This window comes from Polistes fuscatus, unplaced genomic scaffold (assembly GCF_010416935.1).
Source record: "Polistes fuscatus isolate 324 unplaced genomic scaffold, CU_Pfus_HIC Scaffold4, whole genome shotgun sequence".
In the NCBI taxonomy this organism is placed as follows: Eukaryota; Metazoa; Arthropoda; class Insecta; order Hymenoptera; family Vespidae; genus Polistes; species Polistes fuscatus.
In genome coordinates, this window is record NW_025113118.1 from 12,489,198 (window position 1) to 12,507,759 (window position 18,562).

Below are 18,562 nucleotides of genomic sequence, written 5' to 3' on the forward strand. Positions count from 1 at the left end.
TAGAGAAGGGGCAAGAATTTTATAAACGTCATTATATATATAAAGGACAAAAGAAAAAAAAAAAAGAAAAAAAAAAAAAAAAAAAGAAAAAAAAAAAAAAAGAAAAAAAAAAAAAAAAAAAAAAAAAAAAAGGAAAAAAAAAAAAAAAAGAACAACAGCAAGAGGAGAGACATATAAATTCACTCGATATTTTTTAACCCACGTTAAATGTTTGTTTAGTAATTTAAAGTTTTTACAATAACGTCACTGTTTGTGACTTTAACTTCGTAACTTTCGTCAGTGCACTTTTAACGAAAAGATCGAAGTTCTCTTTTCTTATTGTTGTTTTTGTCCATATTTTTTTCTCGATTAATTTAATAAGTCGCACTTTCGTGTTTTTCTATCGGTGATAATATGTATAATTTTTGTTAGAAATAGTAGTCGCGTTCGTAAAACTTAAAACACAACGAGTGATGAAAATTGTTTTTAACCGAAATAGACGAAAAAAGTGATCGCATGTATGAGAAAGACAATCTTTTCATCCTAGAATAATAAATACGCTAGACCTAAATACTATTTATCAAGTTTGTTTTTTTTTCGACATAATAAATGAATAAACTAATGATATTGTAGGATGATACGCAAACCCGGACGCAATTTGTGCGTTCGAAGAATCCTCCTAATAAATTCGAGCTTCAGTTGTTGAAGAAAATCGAATGGGGCCGCGGGGGGATTCGAACCCAGGAGCTTTCGATACCGAAAGAACGCTCTACGCACTTGAGCCACGATGACCGGTTGATAGTGTTATTATTTCTTTACGCTTAGTTGTTATAATGTGTTTAGAATCTACTCGTTGGATATTTGGAATGATTCTTTGTAGTCGTTATAAGAAAGAAAGTCAAAGAAAAGTGGAAAGTTGAGAGTTAAGGAGAAACGGTTTTTAGGGAGGAAAAGGAACCACTGGAGAGTCGAAACCATTACCTGGTTTTGGTATTCGATGGTCGGAGAGATGAAAAAGCTTAAGAGGAAATTTCAATCGATCGTTTACATTATCTATGGGAGACTTTATTGTTAGTTTTTTTTAAATTTAATATTGTAAAATACGTGAGAAATGTTTTATTATATATTTTGTTTTTCTGAATATTTAATTTCTTACGTTTGTTTCCATTAAGTCTCACGTATCACGTTTCATTCGTCGTTCTTCATTTCCGTATACTCATTTTCCAATTTCAATAAAAATTTTTTCTAATAATTATAATAATAAATATATAATAATTAACTAAATAATAAAATAAATCTAATAATTAAATAATAATAATAATAATAATCCTTAATAATGGTGGTAAATATATTTTCAAGGAGATACTCATTTTAAGAATCGTTAAAATAATCTTACATTCGTGAAAAAAGCCTTGGAGTTAGTTAATTTAAAACTCACAAATGAAAACGGGTCAATTAAGATTAATATAATGATGTTGTAGATTTACTTACTCGAGAATTAACAAAGAAAAATTTTACGAGGAGAACGAATAGCTTCCTCTTGTATTAGATAATTTCAACCTTTTTTTTCTCTTTTTCAGGAAAGAAGATAGTCTCATTTTAAAAAATTATTACATTTAAACTTTTTATTATTCACGGTCGATAAAATTTTTATATCGACCCAGCACTAAATTATCCGATGAATGGTAAAGTAGAACTCATTTGAATTATTTGTTATCGATATCCATATTACCGACTGATCTAATTTACCGACCGATTGAACTCTAAAGTTTTGTCTCTCTTTAATTTTTTCGATTTTTAAATTAAAATTTTTTTCATGTTATGCATATAATAACTGTGATATAAAATAAAAATTTTAACGACTAACAAATAACGAATGGCTTTATTTCTGTTAATAAGAGAAATGAAAAACGAAAAAAAAAAGAAAAAAGAAGAAAATGTGTTTTAAAAATATATTTCTCTTTTCGAAAATAATTTCCATTGGAAAGTAAGAAAATTGATGGCACTTTAATTCAAATATATTAAATAGAAATTTTAAAATTTTACAAATTTTTGAGTGAACGAACAAACCAATTGTTGGATTAAGAAAAATTCAACTTCTACGTTTAGTAATTTCTCGTTATCCTCGATGCTTCTGTGTGTTTGTTTAAGCAAATAACAATAAGAAAATACTGTAAACGAATTGTTTTTATTTTCTCATCGCACTAGAAATATTCTTTTCCTTTTTTCTTGTGAAATTTCGATAACGCGTAAATTTGATTTTCTCATCTTATTTCGTAGAATCCCAGATAATCTCGGAAAATCTTTTGAAACGAGAAATTTGACTTTATGATTGGAACGGATATAACGGGTAGAATTTCGCGACAAAAGTGCAACGATATTTTCTTTGTCGACGATATTTAAGATCTCATCTCCTTTAAATCGTTGAAGAATCTTTCGGAATAGGATAAAAACGGAATGGCTTCGAAAAATATGCATCAGCAAAGTGGGAACAAAAAAATGGAAAGAGTTTAATAAACCGTAGAAAATCGTTCGGCAAACTTTTTTCCTTTTTAGCAAATGGAAAAGGAAATATCAAAATTAATCTTTTTTATTTTTTTTCTTCTTCTATTTTATAATACGCCAAAAAAGCAATTATTATTAAATAAATCACGTTTATTAAATCCCTTTTTTTCTTTCTTTTTTTATTTCCTTTTTTTTTTAATTTCATTGACATTTTTATTAACCAAACTATATTTTCCGTCATTTTTATATAACGAGTTATTGCTTTTCAATTCAATATATGCGATCATTGTAATTGACAGCAATTTTTTTTCAAATGAAATACACAAACCCGTGCAGATTGGCAAATTTTTCTTTGTAAACCTTTTCCCATAGAAATCGCAATTAGACGAAGAGAAATTTAGAGGAGATCAGTCGGACTATCGTTATTTTTTATTACGAGTTTGCATCGTCTAATCGTAATTTGTATTTTTTTATCCAGAAAATTTTATTTATATTTAGAGTACAATATTATATTGATTTGACAAATAATGACAATTTATATATTATATAAAAATACTAATCACTTAATTACATGCTAATATTTTAATATTTAATATAATATTTAATATAAATAAATAAATTTAAATAATATTTTAATATAAATTAAATTAAATGCTAATATTTTAATATAAATTAAATAAAATGCTAATATTTTAATATAAATTAAATAAAATGCTAATATTTTAATATAAATTAAATAAAATGCTAATATTTTATAATTTTAATATAAAATTAACTATTTATTTAAAACATTAAGAAAACAATCTTTAAAAGTATACAAATAACTGAATAAATATTGATCATTCCAAAAGCAACGAGTATTAATAGCATACTCATTAAAGCCACCACTAATGAATCCCAAGATTTAGTAGTACGTGAACTGATCTTTAATATTTGTCTTTTTTTGTTCGTAAGTTTCGTTCTTTAGGGTACTTTTGATTACTCATAAAAACACAATTTATATCCTAAGCACCACGTCTTACTTATTACATCTTAAGACAAGTTATCTTCGTAATCTGTACTCTTCAGTGTGAAAGCAGGAGCATGATTTATATCTTTACGATATTAAGAGATATCACAGGCTTAGTATCGGCTTTAATCTAGTATTACGTTTTCTACGAAAAGATACTTCTGAGATTAATGACTACATCAAATACCATCTCATCTTCGAAGGATCGCTAAATCGCAATAGTTAGAAAGATAATTTGATAATATTGAATTGATCGATATATGTTTGATAGCAAATTTTAATATAAATATATATTTAAATAAACAATATTTTTTATTGAAAGTATTTACTTTTTTTATATATTAATAAATAACACACACACGCACACACGCACACACAGACAGACACAGACACAATATGTTTGATAGCAAATTTTAAAGTAAATATATATTTAAATAAGTAATATTTTTTATTGAAAATATTACTTTTTTTATGTTAATAAATAACACACCACACACACGCAACACAGACAGACAGACAGACATAGACACAATATGTTTGATAGCAAATTTTAAAGTAAATATATATTTAAATAAATAATATTTTTTATTAAAAATATTTACTTTTTTTATATATTAATAAATAACACACACATACACACACAGACAGACATATGTAATCCACGTGTTCCTTAAAAATAAAATCAAAATGAACCTTACAATCTACCATTTTCAGAATTCGTCGAAAAATTGTCGAAACGATAAATAAAATGATAAAATGTTGATAAATTCTTTCGAATCGGAAAATATTTCTCTCGATGCATAAGCAAATTTTTTTTTTATTATTGCACGTATATATTATCGGATAAATTTTTCTTCTCGGAATAGGAGAAATAATTCTCACAACAGTAACGTTCAATGCCAGGTTATATTGAACAACATCTTGTGTAGCAGCGATCTTCAATCTGGCCCAGATAAGTAAGTAATTGCAATACTTCGTATTATAAAACGAAAAGGAAAGGATGTAACAACCGGTTGGTTATTGGAACTGGGAGCACGTTTCTATTTCTATCGAGAATATAACCATTCTCACTTATCTCTTAGAACTAGGACAGACTACTGTTATTTATTAAATAAAATTTAAAATACAAAAAAAAACACGTGTAGCATAATAAGTCCCAACTTCCTGTTTTCTTTTTTTTTATTTTTACGTGGTTGCACACCGACTAATATCTGATAGATTCAATTGAACTTTATTCAATGATTTTTTTGAAAATCAATCGATCCTTCTATAATTCCTCATATAAAAATCAGAGAACTTCGAAAAAATTCGAATAAATAATTGCCTACAAATCTCATTTACGTTCTCCTAAAATTGATTTTTTCTAGTTTTCCATTTCATTTCGTTCCTCTGCCACCCGATCACCTCCTCCCACTCCACCCACTATCCTTTTTAACGTTGGGACTATCTATCCTAAGAGAATAAAATGGACGGTAAAAGATTAGTGTTCTGGAAAATTGAAAAAGTATAAAGTCACGAAATTCGTTCAACGAGATAAACTTCTTTTTTTTTCTTTTTTTAATTAATTATTTTTTTTTATCTTTACTTTTAATATCTTTTTCATGACAAAAGTCGATGCGAATTGTAAGAGTATCGATGATGATGATGATAATAATAGAGAAAATCTATTACAATGAAGATTTAGCAAGATTGCATGTCGTTGGTTCTCGGAAAAAATTATTTGCTGTTTTACTGTGTCCTTTTTCTTTTTTTTCCTTTTTTTTTTATTTTTTTTTTTTTTTTTCTTACTTTCATTTCTACGATAGACAGAAACAACATTCGTGTGACAGTAATTATATACTTACGTGTCAAGGAGGAATTCCTAAATTGGTACTCGATACTCTCTTATGGAAAATTGTTCCTTGCAAATCGTTTGCCGCTTTGTGCAAAAAAATGTCCGACAGTCGTCTTACACGTCTTCATGTTTTCTTACCTTTAGTAATTTTAATACTGGATAGAGAATAGGAATGATTTTGTATTTCTTTTCGGTGAAAATAATCGTTCAAGTTTCCAAGTATACTTATCTTTGAATACGTACGTAAGTACTCTTGTAATTCTTTTCATTATTCTTTTTTTAATCTTACAAGAATAGGTCATTACACGTACCACTGTCAGATTTACATTACAATTATACGTTACATCTTAGGAGTAACGGGTCACCGAACAATCGTTTCATTACAAATTTATTAAATCTCAACAAAAATCTGACTTATAATGACTTCTTCTTGTTAAACGAAATACATGAGTGTGTTAAAAAAAAAAAAAAAGAACAGAAAAAAGAGGAGAAGAAGAAAGTGAACGAGGATTAGGGCTTTTTCACGATTTATTAAAGTTTAACATTGGCATGTGTTAAACGACATAAATTTGATTTATTTAAATTTTTGATTTATTTAATTTATTTAATTTATTTAATTAATTTAATTAATTAAATTATTTATTAATTTATTAAATTAATATTATAAATTAATAAAATTAAAATAAAAAAAAAATTAAAAAATAAAATTAATATTATTAAATTATTTATTAAATTATATTTATTTAAAAAATTTAATTAAATTATCTAATGAATGATAAAAAAAATATGATATATGAAAGATTCTTAAGTTAAATTATTCTCAAATGGTTCGAACACATCCATCATCGAGTTCTATTGTTCTATTCCACAATAAGGCAACCCTCAAAAACGCGTCATCGAGAGAATCACCTATGGCACATTTGTACATTTAAACGCTTACATATTAAAACACGTTGAGCAATAGTTCGCTTGATAGTATTTAAAAGCAACACACAAACTGGGAGGCGTTTTGTTCTTTCGTGACATTAATCCTACCTATCCTTTATTTTATGATCGGCTTGGTTGCTTTCGTGCCCTTTAAAGCGACTCGACTATTTATCAACAACGGTCAGTTTCGTATGACTGGTTTTAAAGAAGGACAAGTTTTTTAGAAAAAAAAAAAAAATATCTAAACGCGCGTATTGCGATAGTTTCGAAATATTTGTAGGTGCAGTCAATGCCTACGTGAACTTTTGCTAAGCTTCGTTAAACAATTTGTTAACGCCTCGGAATACATATTATTATTCAAATCCTATACTTTTATTTCACGATAAGCAAAATTATTATTTATAAGTAACAACAATTTTTTCGTAAGTTTGTAACTCCGATGATTTTTATCACGACTTCAAAACTGAATGATCGATACTAAAAAAAAATTTCTTATGGTATCACCATTATGTAAGAAAGTTCATCAAATTCGGTGTTTCCTGATTGGGTGATTCACCTGTTTATCAGACGTACCAAAATTTGTTGATTAATGGATTATTCGATTGCATTTTCCACACGCATCCGAATATTCAATCTACTATTGCAAAAATATTTTTGCAAATGTTATTGCAAAATGTTTGATGAGTTTTCGTCGAAAGGAATCCAAGTAAATAAATGAATGAAGAAAAGGAATCTTAAATTGTTCGATCAATTACGATCGACTGTAATAGATTTACAAAGTTGTTAGAATGAATTTCATTTTACGATGTAGCAAATAAGATAAAAAGAAAGAGATAGAGAGAGAAAGAGAAATATTTTACAAGACTATAATCGATAAGATCGTGTTGGATTTCCTTAGAAAATAATCAATTAAGTTGTCTATTTGAAAATGGTATTTTTAAAGGTAATGTTTACAATTACGTCACAGTTAAGTCTCCTCTCTTCTTACGTTCGTTAACTTTTAACAATTTTAGTTTATTTATAGATAACATAACGTTCCCATATAGTTGCATGATTAAATTGAACTTCGAGTTTCATTCTTCTAAGCTTAAAAGTAATTGCTTTAATAATTAATATTCTTAATAATTAAAATAATTATTAATAATAATTAAATGAATTATTATTCTTAATAATTAATATTCTTCTAAGCGTGAAAGTAATTGCTTAATAATTAATATTCTTAAATTAAAATAATATAAATAATTAAATGAATTAATTCTTAATTAATATCTTCTAAGCGTGAAAGTAATGCTTAATAATTAATATTCTTATAATTAAAATAATTATTAATAAATTTAAATTAATTATTATTCTTAATAATTAAAATAATTATTAATAATAATTAAATGAATTATTATTCTTAATAATTAATATTCATATGAATAAGACTGAACGTTCGTGTGTACGTGTGTGTGTCTGTGTTTGTTCTCTTTCGGTTCGATTAAATCAATTAGGTTGTATTTACGTACTTTACGATTGCAGAAAAAAATAAATTAAGTGACATCAATGTATTTCTCGTTGTTATAAAATTTTTATAAGCTTGTGGAAAGCCAATGAAAATTTTTCATATTTTTCTTCACGATCCATTATGGTCATATACGTTGCTATGGATAATAGAGAAATATGAAAAGAAAACTCGATGAAAGTAATTCGAAACTAAAGTTTTCGTTTCGCGAGGGGTTAAACTTTCGTCTTTCTACAACCTAGAAAAAGAAATTGATTTTAAAAAGCGTAGGTAATACTATTCGAACGTTTTCACGTCGTGGCCTTTTTTTTAAGGCTTCATTGAAATAAAAAACAACAAAATCTCGCTAATTGATTAAATAAATAAATAATTAAATAAAAAAGATAGAGAAAAATAAGACAAATAATGCGATGTTTTTATTTTTTTTTTTTGTTGGCATAGGAGAAATATAATTAAAAATTAATTATATTATTATTAATTATATTATCAGCGTATTTTTATTTTTTTAAACAAAATTCTAAATCGAATTAACATATATTATTATTTAATTGCTGCTTCGTTTAATTTATTATTTTCCTTTTTATCGAGACATATTGATAATAACCATTCAAGTATTTTCTCGAATAATTGGAACATAATTTCCCATTTTAAAGAATTCTCAGTATTGCTTTTAAGTTTCTACAAACGTTTCGAATTATATTTTCATTGTCCGTCTCGAAAAGATTAGATTGCAAGAGGAAAGAATAAAATCAAAAGTTTCGAGTGTTCTTAATAATAGAAAAGTTGCTTTTCTTTGACGCGTAAAAAAAAAGAAAAGAAAATTGCATCTTATAAAGTATGAAAAAAAACAAACTTAAATATTTGTTTATTCTTTAATGTTTTTTTTCTTTTTTTTCAAATTTTCACGCTTATTAAACCCTCGAAGTTGCGCGGATTTGTTTGAATCCTCTTAGAAACCAATTGTATGCTTTATTTTTTACAAACTCTCATAAATATTACAATCTTTCGATCTCTTAAGTTTCCAAATAACAATGCGTAACGATAATTTATTGTTTTTTTATTTCATTCCGTGTAGGAACAATTGTAACAAAGAATGTAGCAGTAATGAAATTTTTATCAAGATTTCCGGGCTACGATTTACCATTTTTTTTCAAATCGTTTAGCTTTATAACGAAGAACAACAAGAAACCCCTTCCTGTCGTTTCCACGACAAAGCATTAAACAAGCGACTCTAAAGGCCGTTTCTCATCGTAGTAAAGAAAAAGTGCAACAAGGAAAAAAGAAAAATGAAAAAAACAAATTACCATTAATGTCCGATCGATTTTTATACAAAGAGAAGACGAAGAATTCATAAACGGAAGGAAGAGAATTTAAATTTCAAATGGGGAAAAGAAAAATAAAAGAATATTTAGAAAAAACATATACGATTAATTCTATTGAAATGAAACGCATTAATTCTATTTCATGCATCTCAAATTTAAAAACACTAACTGAAACGAACATCAGTTTGATCAGAAATAAAATATATGCAGTTTGTATACGTGCATATGCATAATATGCAACTATGCACCTATGCACACTTATCTATAATGAAAATTAAAAAAAAAAAGCTGCATAGTGCATTGTCATATTTAATTAGGTGAGAAAAAATAGATCGATTTTCTTTGGAAAATTTATTTTTAATGTCGTTGAGAAGTGAGCTTTGCAAACAAAAAAAAAAGAATTAAAAAACTTCATTTCCAATATTACAGTCGTAGAAAAGGGTTGGGGGGGGAGGGGTCAGGGTCATTTGTCATTTATCAAAACATAGAAGAAATTATTTGTAATATTCTCGATTAAATAATAAAACTCGAAAATATGTAATTTTTCGATTAAATATAATTATTATTAATATACATTATTATATTAATAATTAAAATTAATTATTTTTCGATTAAATATAATAATATATTAAATATTTATATTTTAATTCGCAATGATAAAAAAAGAGAATCGAATTAACGAAACGAAGATATTTCAACGTAAACATGAAAATATTTTCAAGAATAAGGACCCGAACGATTTGGTATTCGCGGTGACTAATTTTAGCGAAGGTTCACCGGCCGGTCAAAGGGAATAAGAGGATGAGGAAGAACGGAAGGTAGAAGAAAAAAAAAAAATCCCTTTCTCCACCCTTTTCTCGAGAAAGGGATAATGAAATAAATAAATAAAAAAATATGAATCTATTTTAAGCTTCTTCGGATTACATTAACAGTGAAATAAATATACGCATCAAATGATTAAATATATCGTATAATTTGTTCGTTTTAATATATATTTACAATTAAAAATAATTTCAAATGTTTTCCAAAACATTTTTCATCGATCGGATGTTTTTTATCATACGAACAATAATTTTTAACTTGATTATTCTTCCTTAATGTAATAATTAAAATAAATAATAATAAAATAATAATTAAAATAAAAAGTTAAAATTATAGTTGTAAGAAAATTATACAAATTCGTTAAAAAGCACATTTGCACAGTCTGTTGTTATAATTAATAATTTTCCATATTAAATTCAGGGATTAAAGTTTTTTCCCGTCGAACCTTACCCATAGAATAATAATAATAATAATAAATTTTTTCTCAACGTTAAAATCGTGGATTGATTGTTTGGATCAAAGTTAGGTGATTCTCTCAATTACCGAGCCAAGAAACGTGATGTATTCGAGAATACTCGAGGTATATAAATTTTCCCCATCCCCCTTTAGTATATTGTCGAGAAACGATACTCGTGAAAGAAGAGACAATTAAGACAATCCAAATAGATAACGAAGTTTGTATTGTAAGACAATGGACAGAGACAGATGTTAAATCATGAAATTATTCTCAGCAAATAAATAATACGATTATATCGTTTACAATCTTTACCGGTTCGTTACATATCGTTTGCGAATTGGTTACACAACAGACACGGAACTTTGTTTTTCCCCCGAGTAATTTACAACGAAAAACAAGAAAAAAGGTTACACGAACGTTTAAACATTATATTTTTCCCCGTTTAATGATCTTTTCATCCGTTTGATCGTTTTTCTTTTGAACCTGTAACAGCTGTTACGATCCCACGAAATTCCATTTAAATTCTACCAAGTGCAATAATCATTTGAATTTAACAAATTTGTTCGCAAATATTATATAAATCTCGAAATTCTACTAGAGAGATATTAAAGAGTAATCGAAAAAAACCACCGAGATATTAATGTAAGATGCATTTATACTTTTCTCTTTTAATAGTACGGTGGTTACGTATTGAAAGCCACAAATTAATTGCTTTTTATTAATAAGGAATAAAAACAATTACATATTACTACGCGAGAATTTTCACGCTTGCTTTTGTTCCTACGTTGAATAATAATTATTAATTATTATTTCTCAACTTCGCTTATATATACACGTATACGTATACGCAACATCAATCATTATTTTGCTACGTAAAAAAATTTAAAAAAAACTTTCAGAATGAATAAAAATAAATAAATTTCCAAAAGTCCACACACACACAGACACAAGTTCAGGGGATTCAAAAGTCGTGGGTTAACGCATGAAAATGGAATGAAATGTTTTAAGCTTTATTTATTAAGCTACAGACTTTCAATCAACCCTGGCTCGTAATAAACTCAAAACTTTTCAACCCATCATCGTTTATTAATCCTTACAATTGTATAGAATTTATCGTTGTTGAAAAAAATCAGTGTCCCTTGTGTTGTCAACTTATGTTCACTTCGTTAATTTCATTTTCCTATTGTAATTCTTTAATAAAGAAAATGCTTTAGCCATTCTAAATAATTACTGCAATCTCGCGAATGTGAATTTGCTGCTTTTAAAAAGTAATTAAGATTTAAACGAGAAAATAAAAAAAAAATAAAGAAAGAGAAAGAAAAAAGAAAATGAATTATCGGTCAGAGGGAGCATAAAAGGATTAGGACTATGCGTTAAAAATTGGAAATCTGGGCGTGACAGTATACGTAATCGATTACAAAGGTTGATGACATCGTTCATGCGAACGTGGCCATAGGCATGCCTTGATCTTTAACCGTAAATCTTTCATTTAATGACGTGCCTGCGACTCGTTGGAATTACAATCAGGATCCTTGCCAAGCTTGTAACAGTTTTCAGTAGGACGGTGAAAAGAGAAGGATGACGAGGACGCCAACAAAATGGTTTTGTCGCGCTTTCGCAAGCGAATTTCTCGCTCATGGACTTATTTGTCCCTGCGTAATAGATTACTCATCGTGTGCCTATAAACATAGTCCACCTAATTAATTTAGAAAATATTCGAGAGATTATGTCGATTATTCCGACGCTAATTAAAATTCTACAGAAGAAACTAATTTTCGTGATCACCTCAATCTTTCTATTTAAATTGTTTTTCTTTTTTTTTTTCATCTTATTTAACAAAACTATTATTTTAAAATATGGGAAAATATATTTTATCTATCGAGTAGTCTATATATATATATATATATTTTTATTTTCATTCATTTTAACGATCATAAATTTAAAACGATAATTTATCGTATTTATTTGATAATAAAAGAAATATTTAAACCGTTGGTCGATTAAAAAGAATTTAGGTACTTTGAAAATGTGCTAAGTGTGTATCAATCTATTTAAGCAATTATATTATTATTTCTCATCGTATAAAATAAAACAACGAAGTGTCGCGATCGATTGGGTAATATTTTAACGCGAATTCATTAAATTTTCAAATGCTTCGATGTATCTCAAAATTATTCGATTAAATATAACAATAACTAAATAAATATTCGGGTACTTCCTCGATTTCAAATAAATCATTCGTTGTAGTATACTTTTATCGTTTTTGCTCTGTAAAACGGCATCCGCGATTTTTGTTTTTTTTTTTAATTTCAATGATGATATTGAATTTCTTTCGCATATTTTATCTGCGTGTTATAGGTAATAAAATAACGTGTTACGTAGTTAATTATAAATTCCGTATTGAAATTGCTATAAATCATATATTAAATATTAAACCCCCCCCCCACCCACCCGAACATAGCGAATATCGTCGAGTATTTAAAGGAACACGTATCTTTAAATAAAATATATAAAAAAATAAATAAAAATATATTTATTTATTAATAAATATATTTAATTTATTATATATAATTATATTAAATATATTTAATTTATTAGATAAAAATGTTAACATTTGAACGATCAAGACAAAAGAAAATTTCTTCTTTTAGGAAAAACCATAAATAACGATCGTTAACTATACGGTTAATAACAACTTAGGTTGCTGTGTCATAGAACTCGATTGAACGATTAACGTTTGCACGATTATGACAACTTATTTCCATACGAAGGACGACACGTAATTAAATTTACTTAATGACAAGATGAAACGGTTTATCATCGTTATCGATCATGATATGAATACTGAATGAATTAGGTGAATCTCGTTTGCAATTAGATTTCCAACTCTTCTATTATTTATCTTTATTAATTAATTTTTTTATTTTTTCTAATTAACGTTAATATGAAATATTCGGCCGTAAGAACGTATCTTTAAATATGAAACGAATATTTTTGTATAGTATTAATGTCATGGTATTGATTTTAACGTATAGGACATTTTCATGTAAAAATATAATTATAATATACAATAAAACACTTATTATGTTACGAAAATCTGAACTAATGCGTGATTTTAATTAATTAAAGTCACGCTGAATTGTACAACCTTCGTGATTATCTTACCGTAACGGCCGCTTAATCAAATTTTCTGACCGTAAAAAGAGAAAAGGACAAACAAGAATGGAAAAATAAAAATACAAATGAAATTATCTTGACTTCTTTCGGACACGAAAACATGTTAAGATTAATTAATTTGACGTAGACTACGAAAGAGGATCCCACGCATAAAAGCGCGTGTCCACGATTTTTAATATCCTTGATACACACAAATAAAACGAAATTCGACGTGACCTCAAAATAATATTTCATTTGGTTTGATTAAACATTTATGGTACGCTTACAAACAGAAACAGAATATTTATATCGCTAAATTTAATGTGCTTGATTTTAAATATTAGTTGAAAAATAATTAATTAACATTATTAATAAATAAATTAATAGTTCTGCAACAATACAAACAAAATGACGTTTTCCAGATGTAGTTATAAACCCAATAAGGATCAATAGTTTCAAATGTTCTATACTTTTCTAATATTTTCGTATGAACACTCGTCAAAATATATTACGGAATGCAAAATACAAAAAATTAGAATTCACTAAAAAAACAATTCACATAAAAAAGATTTTTAAGCTTCTCTGATGATGACGCATAATCCTTCTCTCTCTCTCTCTCTCTCTTTTTCTTTCAATCTATCTTTCTTTTACAGTTCAACTAAAACCGGCTTCGTTGTCCAAACGTAAGAAGATTACAAACCTTAATCATTTACGGCTCGTGCAATAATTTTTTAGAAAATGTCGCTAAATCCATTTAGTTGCAATTTAATAAGATTAGTTTTTACATATTTTATATTTTTGTATTATTTAATATATATTTAAATCCCATTGAGAAAAATTCGCGTCTACAGATTTAATTTTATACGATATTAATAATATTATATAATTTTTAATTGGAACGTTAAAAAAATCTTTTTTTAAGGTATATATATAACAGGTGTGTACCACCGATCAATACATTCAAAATGATTATTATTTTGTTGATAATATCATCGAGTTAAATATACTTAAGCATAAATTTAACGTGTCTATGTTGTTGATACTATACAGATTTCGTGTATAGATTCTGTATAGTTACATGCATAAGTACAAGGATCTACAATAGATAAGAACACGATCATAAACTTCAACTCCGAAAGTGGTGACGGTCGTGTAAAGATCGTGCTCGATTCTCAACGTTGGAATCTTCGATAAAAGGACGTTTCTTTTAACCAAGTATCAATTTCAAATACGAGACCACGCGAATATCTTATTACTTTCGTTTAAGTTTTTTTTTTACGTTTACCATTCGTTTGAAAAACGATACAACGTCAAAATGATCTGTCGTCGTATCTTCTTCTTATTCCCTTTCGATTAAAGTTTATTACTTTTATTCCAGGATAATTATAAAATGTTCAGAAATAAAATAACGATAATTTGTATAATAAATTAATCGATTTATTCGAAGTATATTAATTTAAACGCGAACGATTAGAATTATGAATTACGAACATTTAGACGAAAGACCTTTCCCCTCGATGAGGTGAAAACAAATTTATTTTAAAAACGAGACACTGTATACTATAAGATGGATAGCAATTTTACTCGGAGGGACTCATAACGCGATAGCAAAAAGAATCATGCGTACACTAATACACGTAAAAAGTAGGAGAAGTTTAACCCTTTGCACTCGAGGCGAATCAGCAACTCGAGAAGATTTCGGCCAAATTAAGTAGACATTTTACAGGTACTGTAAAAAACATTTATAAACAAACAAACGTATAGAAATAATAAAATATCATCAATTTATTCATTTATATGTCGGAAAAAAAAACAAACTTTGATAAATACTACACTCTGTAATTAGTTTTGGTTGAGTTGACACTTAAAATAGGCTACCGGGCGCCGTATAGGCGCCGCTCGAGTTGACACTCGAAATCAGCCGGGCGCCCTATCGGCGCCACTCGAGTGCAAAGGGTTAATCAAAATATTTCTAATTAATTAACGAATAAAACGACTAATCGCCAAATAATAGAAATAATAATAGAAATAATAATATTTTGTTGTGATACTTAATGAAACTTGAAATCAGCTGGGCGCCGTATAGGCGCCGCTCGAGTTCAAAGGGTTAACTGACGACCGTCACCTGCGAAGGAATAGTGGGAATACCTGGAATTCCTAGAATTATATTCCCCTAAACCCCCTGTACACGGGTTCATAACGAGAGATTCGACTGTATAATTATTTCTTAAAAATAAATTGGAAGATGATACACCCAATCTTATTTGATGGGACAATCTTAACCCCTTCTCGCAGGAATAATATTTTAAGTGAAACTTTGTGTTTTGTTGACACTCGTATTGATACTGTAAATTGTATATTAATCAACATGTGTGATTAATTTACGATAGAAAAATTCTTGGATATTATTAGAATGATATGTATACACACATACACGTATAACAAATTCGATAAAGAAATTAGAAACGCTTGACTTATTTTACAAACCAATAGGCTTGCGAATATCACCCACTTACGTGATTTACGGATCACTAGGTATGACACAGTTATGCGTATACGCATATAAGTTGTCGGATGTATTCAGAATCATTCGAGTGATGATTCCATTTAAATATGTCGCAACGTAAGATAGATTTCACGAAAAGGAAAGTTTAAATCCGATCGTCGAAAGTCCTTTGCCAATTTTAATACACTTTCTTTTGACAATTTTGGATCAGCTCAACTGACATTAACATTTAACGAATAGAAGATATACACACGGAATTCGGATCAAAGATTATATTTAAATATCATCTAGATAATCTATAAATAGAAGGTGAGAGAGAGAGAGAAAGAGAAAGAGGCATTTTAAAATTGATCACCGAAATTACTCGATTTCTACTAATGAAAGGAAAAAATGTGTCAGGTGAAACTTATTTGATTTCGAATGTGGTATAATCTCGTGGCTCTAATTATCATAGTTTTTAAAATAATCATTTTCTTGAATAACTTTTAAACGTATCTTATTTAGATGGTACATAGAAAAATGTATGATTTCAGTTTTTTTCAAAATAGAATTCACCTCCATATTAAAAAAACTATTAACGTGAAACAAAGTAAATTTTGTCTGACACATTTGTTTTTATCGCCAATAGCAATCGAGTTATTCAAATAGTTTCTTTTAAATCCTTTATCGGGCATATGTAGTGCACAATATATTAGAATGAAATTTAATCTCATTAAAAAAAAATCGAGAGAGAATAATTTATAATAATAAAATATATGAAGAAAATATAGGTCACGTAGAAAAGTGAGACATATATTTAAATTTTTCTAAATATGAGATTTTGTAAACGCTTTTTTATTCTTTTCAAGGATGAAAATCAAACAACAACGAAATCAGAGTCCTCTCCAAGAGAATTACCTCCCATCTAATGTAAGATAAAATAACTATGAAAAATAATACTCGTTTATTTTTCTACTCTTCCATTTACCCTTTTCACAGTTAAACGTTATCGTATACCATCATAAATCTCATTGAAATATCAAGATATCGGAGAACAACACACGTATGAACGATAATTAATTTGGATATTAATATCGTAACCAATTTCTCACGCTTATTCGTTTTTATCGTAGGATCAAATTTTTCACGAACAAAATTATAACAAAGTATCGCACGTAATAACGGAATAATTAATTCTACGAAAAATTATTGTCATTTTCGAATAGGAGGAGGATGATTTTAAAATAAAAATTGAATCCTTTGAGAAAAGTCAATCTATTATTACGAACATAAACGATAAACATTATTTCCTTTGTTCATGAAAATGGTGGAGCAACGAATATCAAATAGGAATTAATGCTATTAATCAAAATGTATATTACAGAATACAAGGTTTCTTATATAAGTCAATGTTCTCTTGTATCATCTTTAATTCCTATTAGGTAAGTAGGTATCTCTATGGGAAAACTTCAAGAAAAATATAAATATATATCTACGACCTTTCGTTGTAAACCTTTTACGGCATGATCATTAAGTCTCGTCCAATTAGAAGCCTTCCGTGGCGAATAAAATAGATGTTACAATGGCTCAAGTTAAACGAATGTTCGTTCCCTCGAAAATATTTCATTGTAGATATTTCGAATAAGCTCGACACATGAATCACTCGAACCCTTGACTCACAGAGATTTTCTTAAAACATCAAATATATATATTAATTATATTATTTATATTATATAGAATTTATATTATTTATATTTATATATATAGATATTTATTATTTATATTATATATTATATATTTTAGTTATTTTTTATAATTATATTATTAATTATTTAAATTATATATATTAATTTTATATTTATAAATTATATTATTTATATTTATATTATTTTATATTTATATATTTATATTTATATTATTTTACTTTATATATTTATTAATTATATATATATATATTAAATTATTTAAATTATATATATATTAATTTTATATATTTATATATTTATATTATTTTATATTTATATATTTATATTTATATTATTTTATATTTATATTATTTTATTTATATATTTATATTTATATTATATATATAACATAACATTATATATATTAGTGGAATGACGTCAGTAATAATAAAGGATTTCTACAGTACTCTCTTACACCAACAGAATGCGAAATACATCGAAGGTGCACGAGGAAAATAACAGGAAGACTAGAACACAACTTTTTTCCAACTAACTTTTTAACGTGATCTTTTTCTCGAGTTTCAGTTGCACTCGAGATATCCGATTATCTTCTAGGACCAATTCTTAAGTCAAGGTTTACGCTTTAAACTTCGGTCATGTAACACGAAATAAGCTTTTATACTTTTCACATTTTTATTCCTCTTCTTGCTTTCCTGTTGTCTTTTTTCTTTTTTTTGTTTTTCTTTTTCTAATTCCAAAGACAACGTTAGCGATTTCCTCTTATCTCCAATTCCCTGCTTAACAGGGGGGGAGAAAAACTAACTGGGTGACATTAGCAAACCCACTAATTACGTAGTCGCAAAAATACCGATGGCCT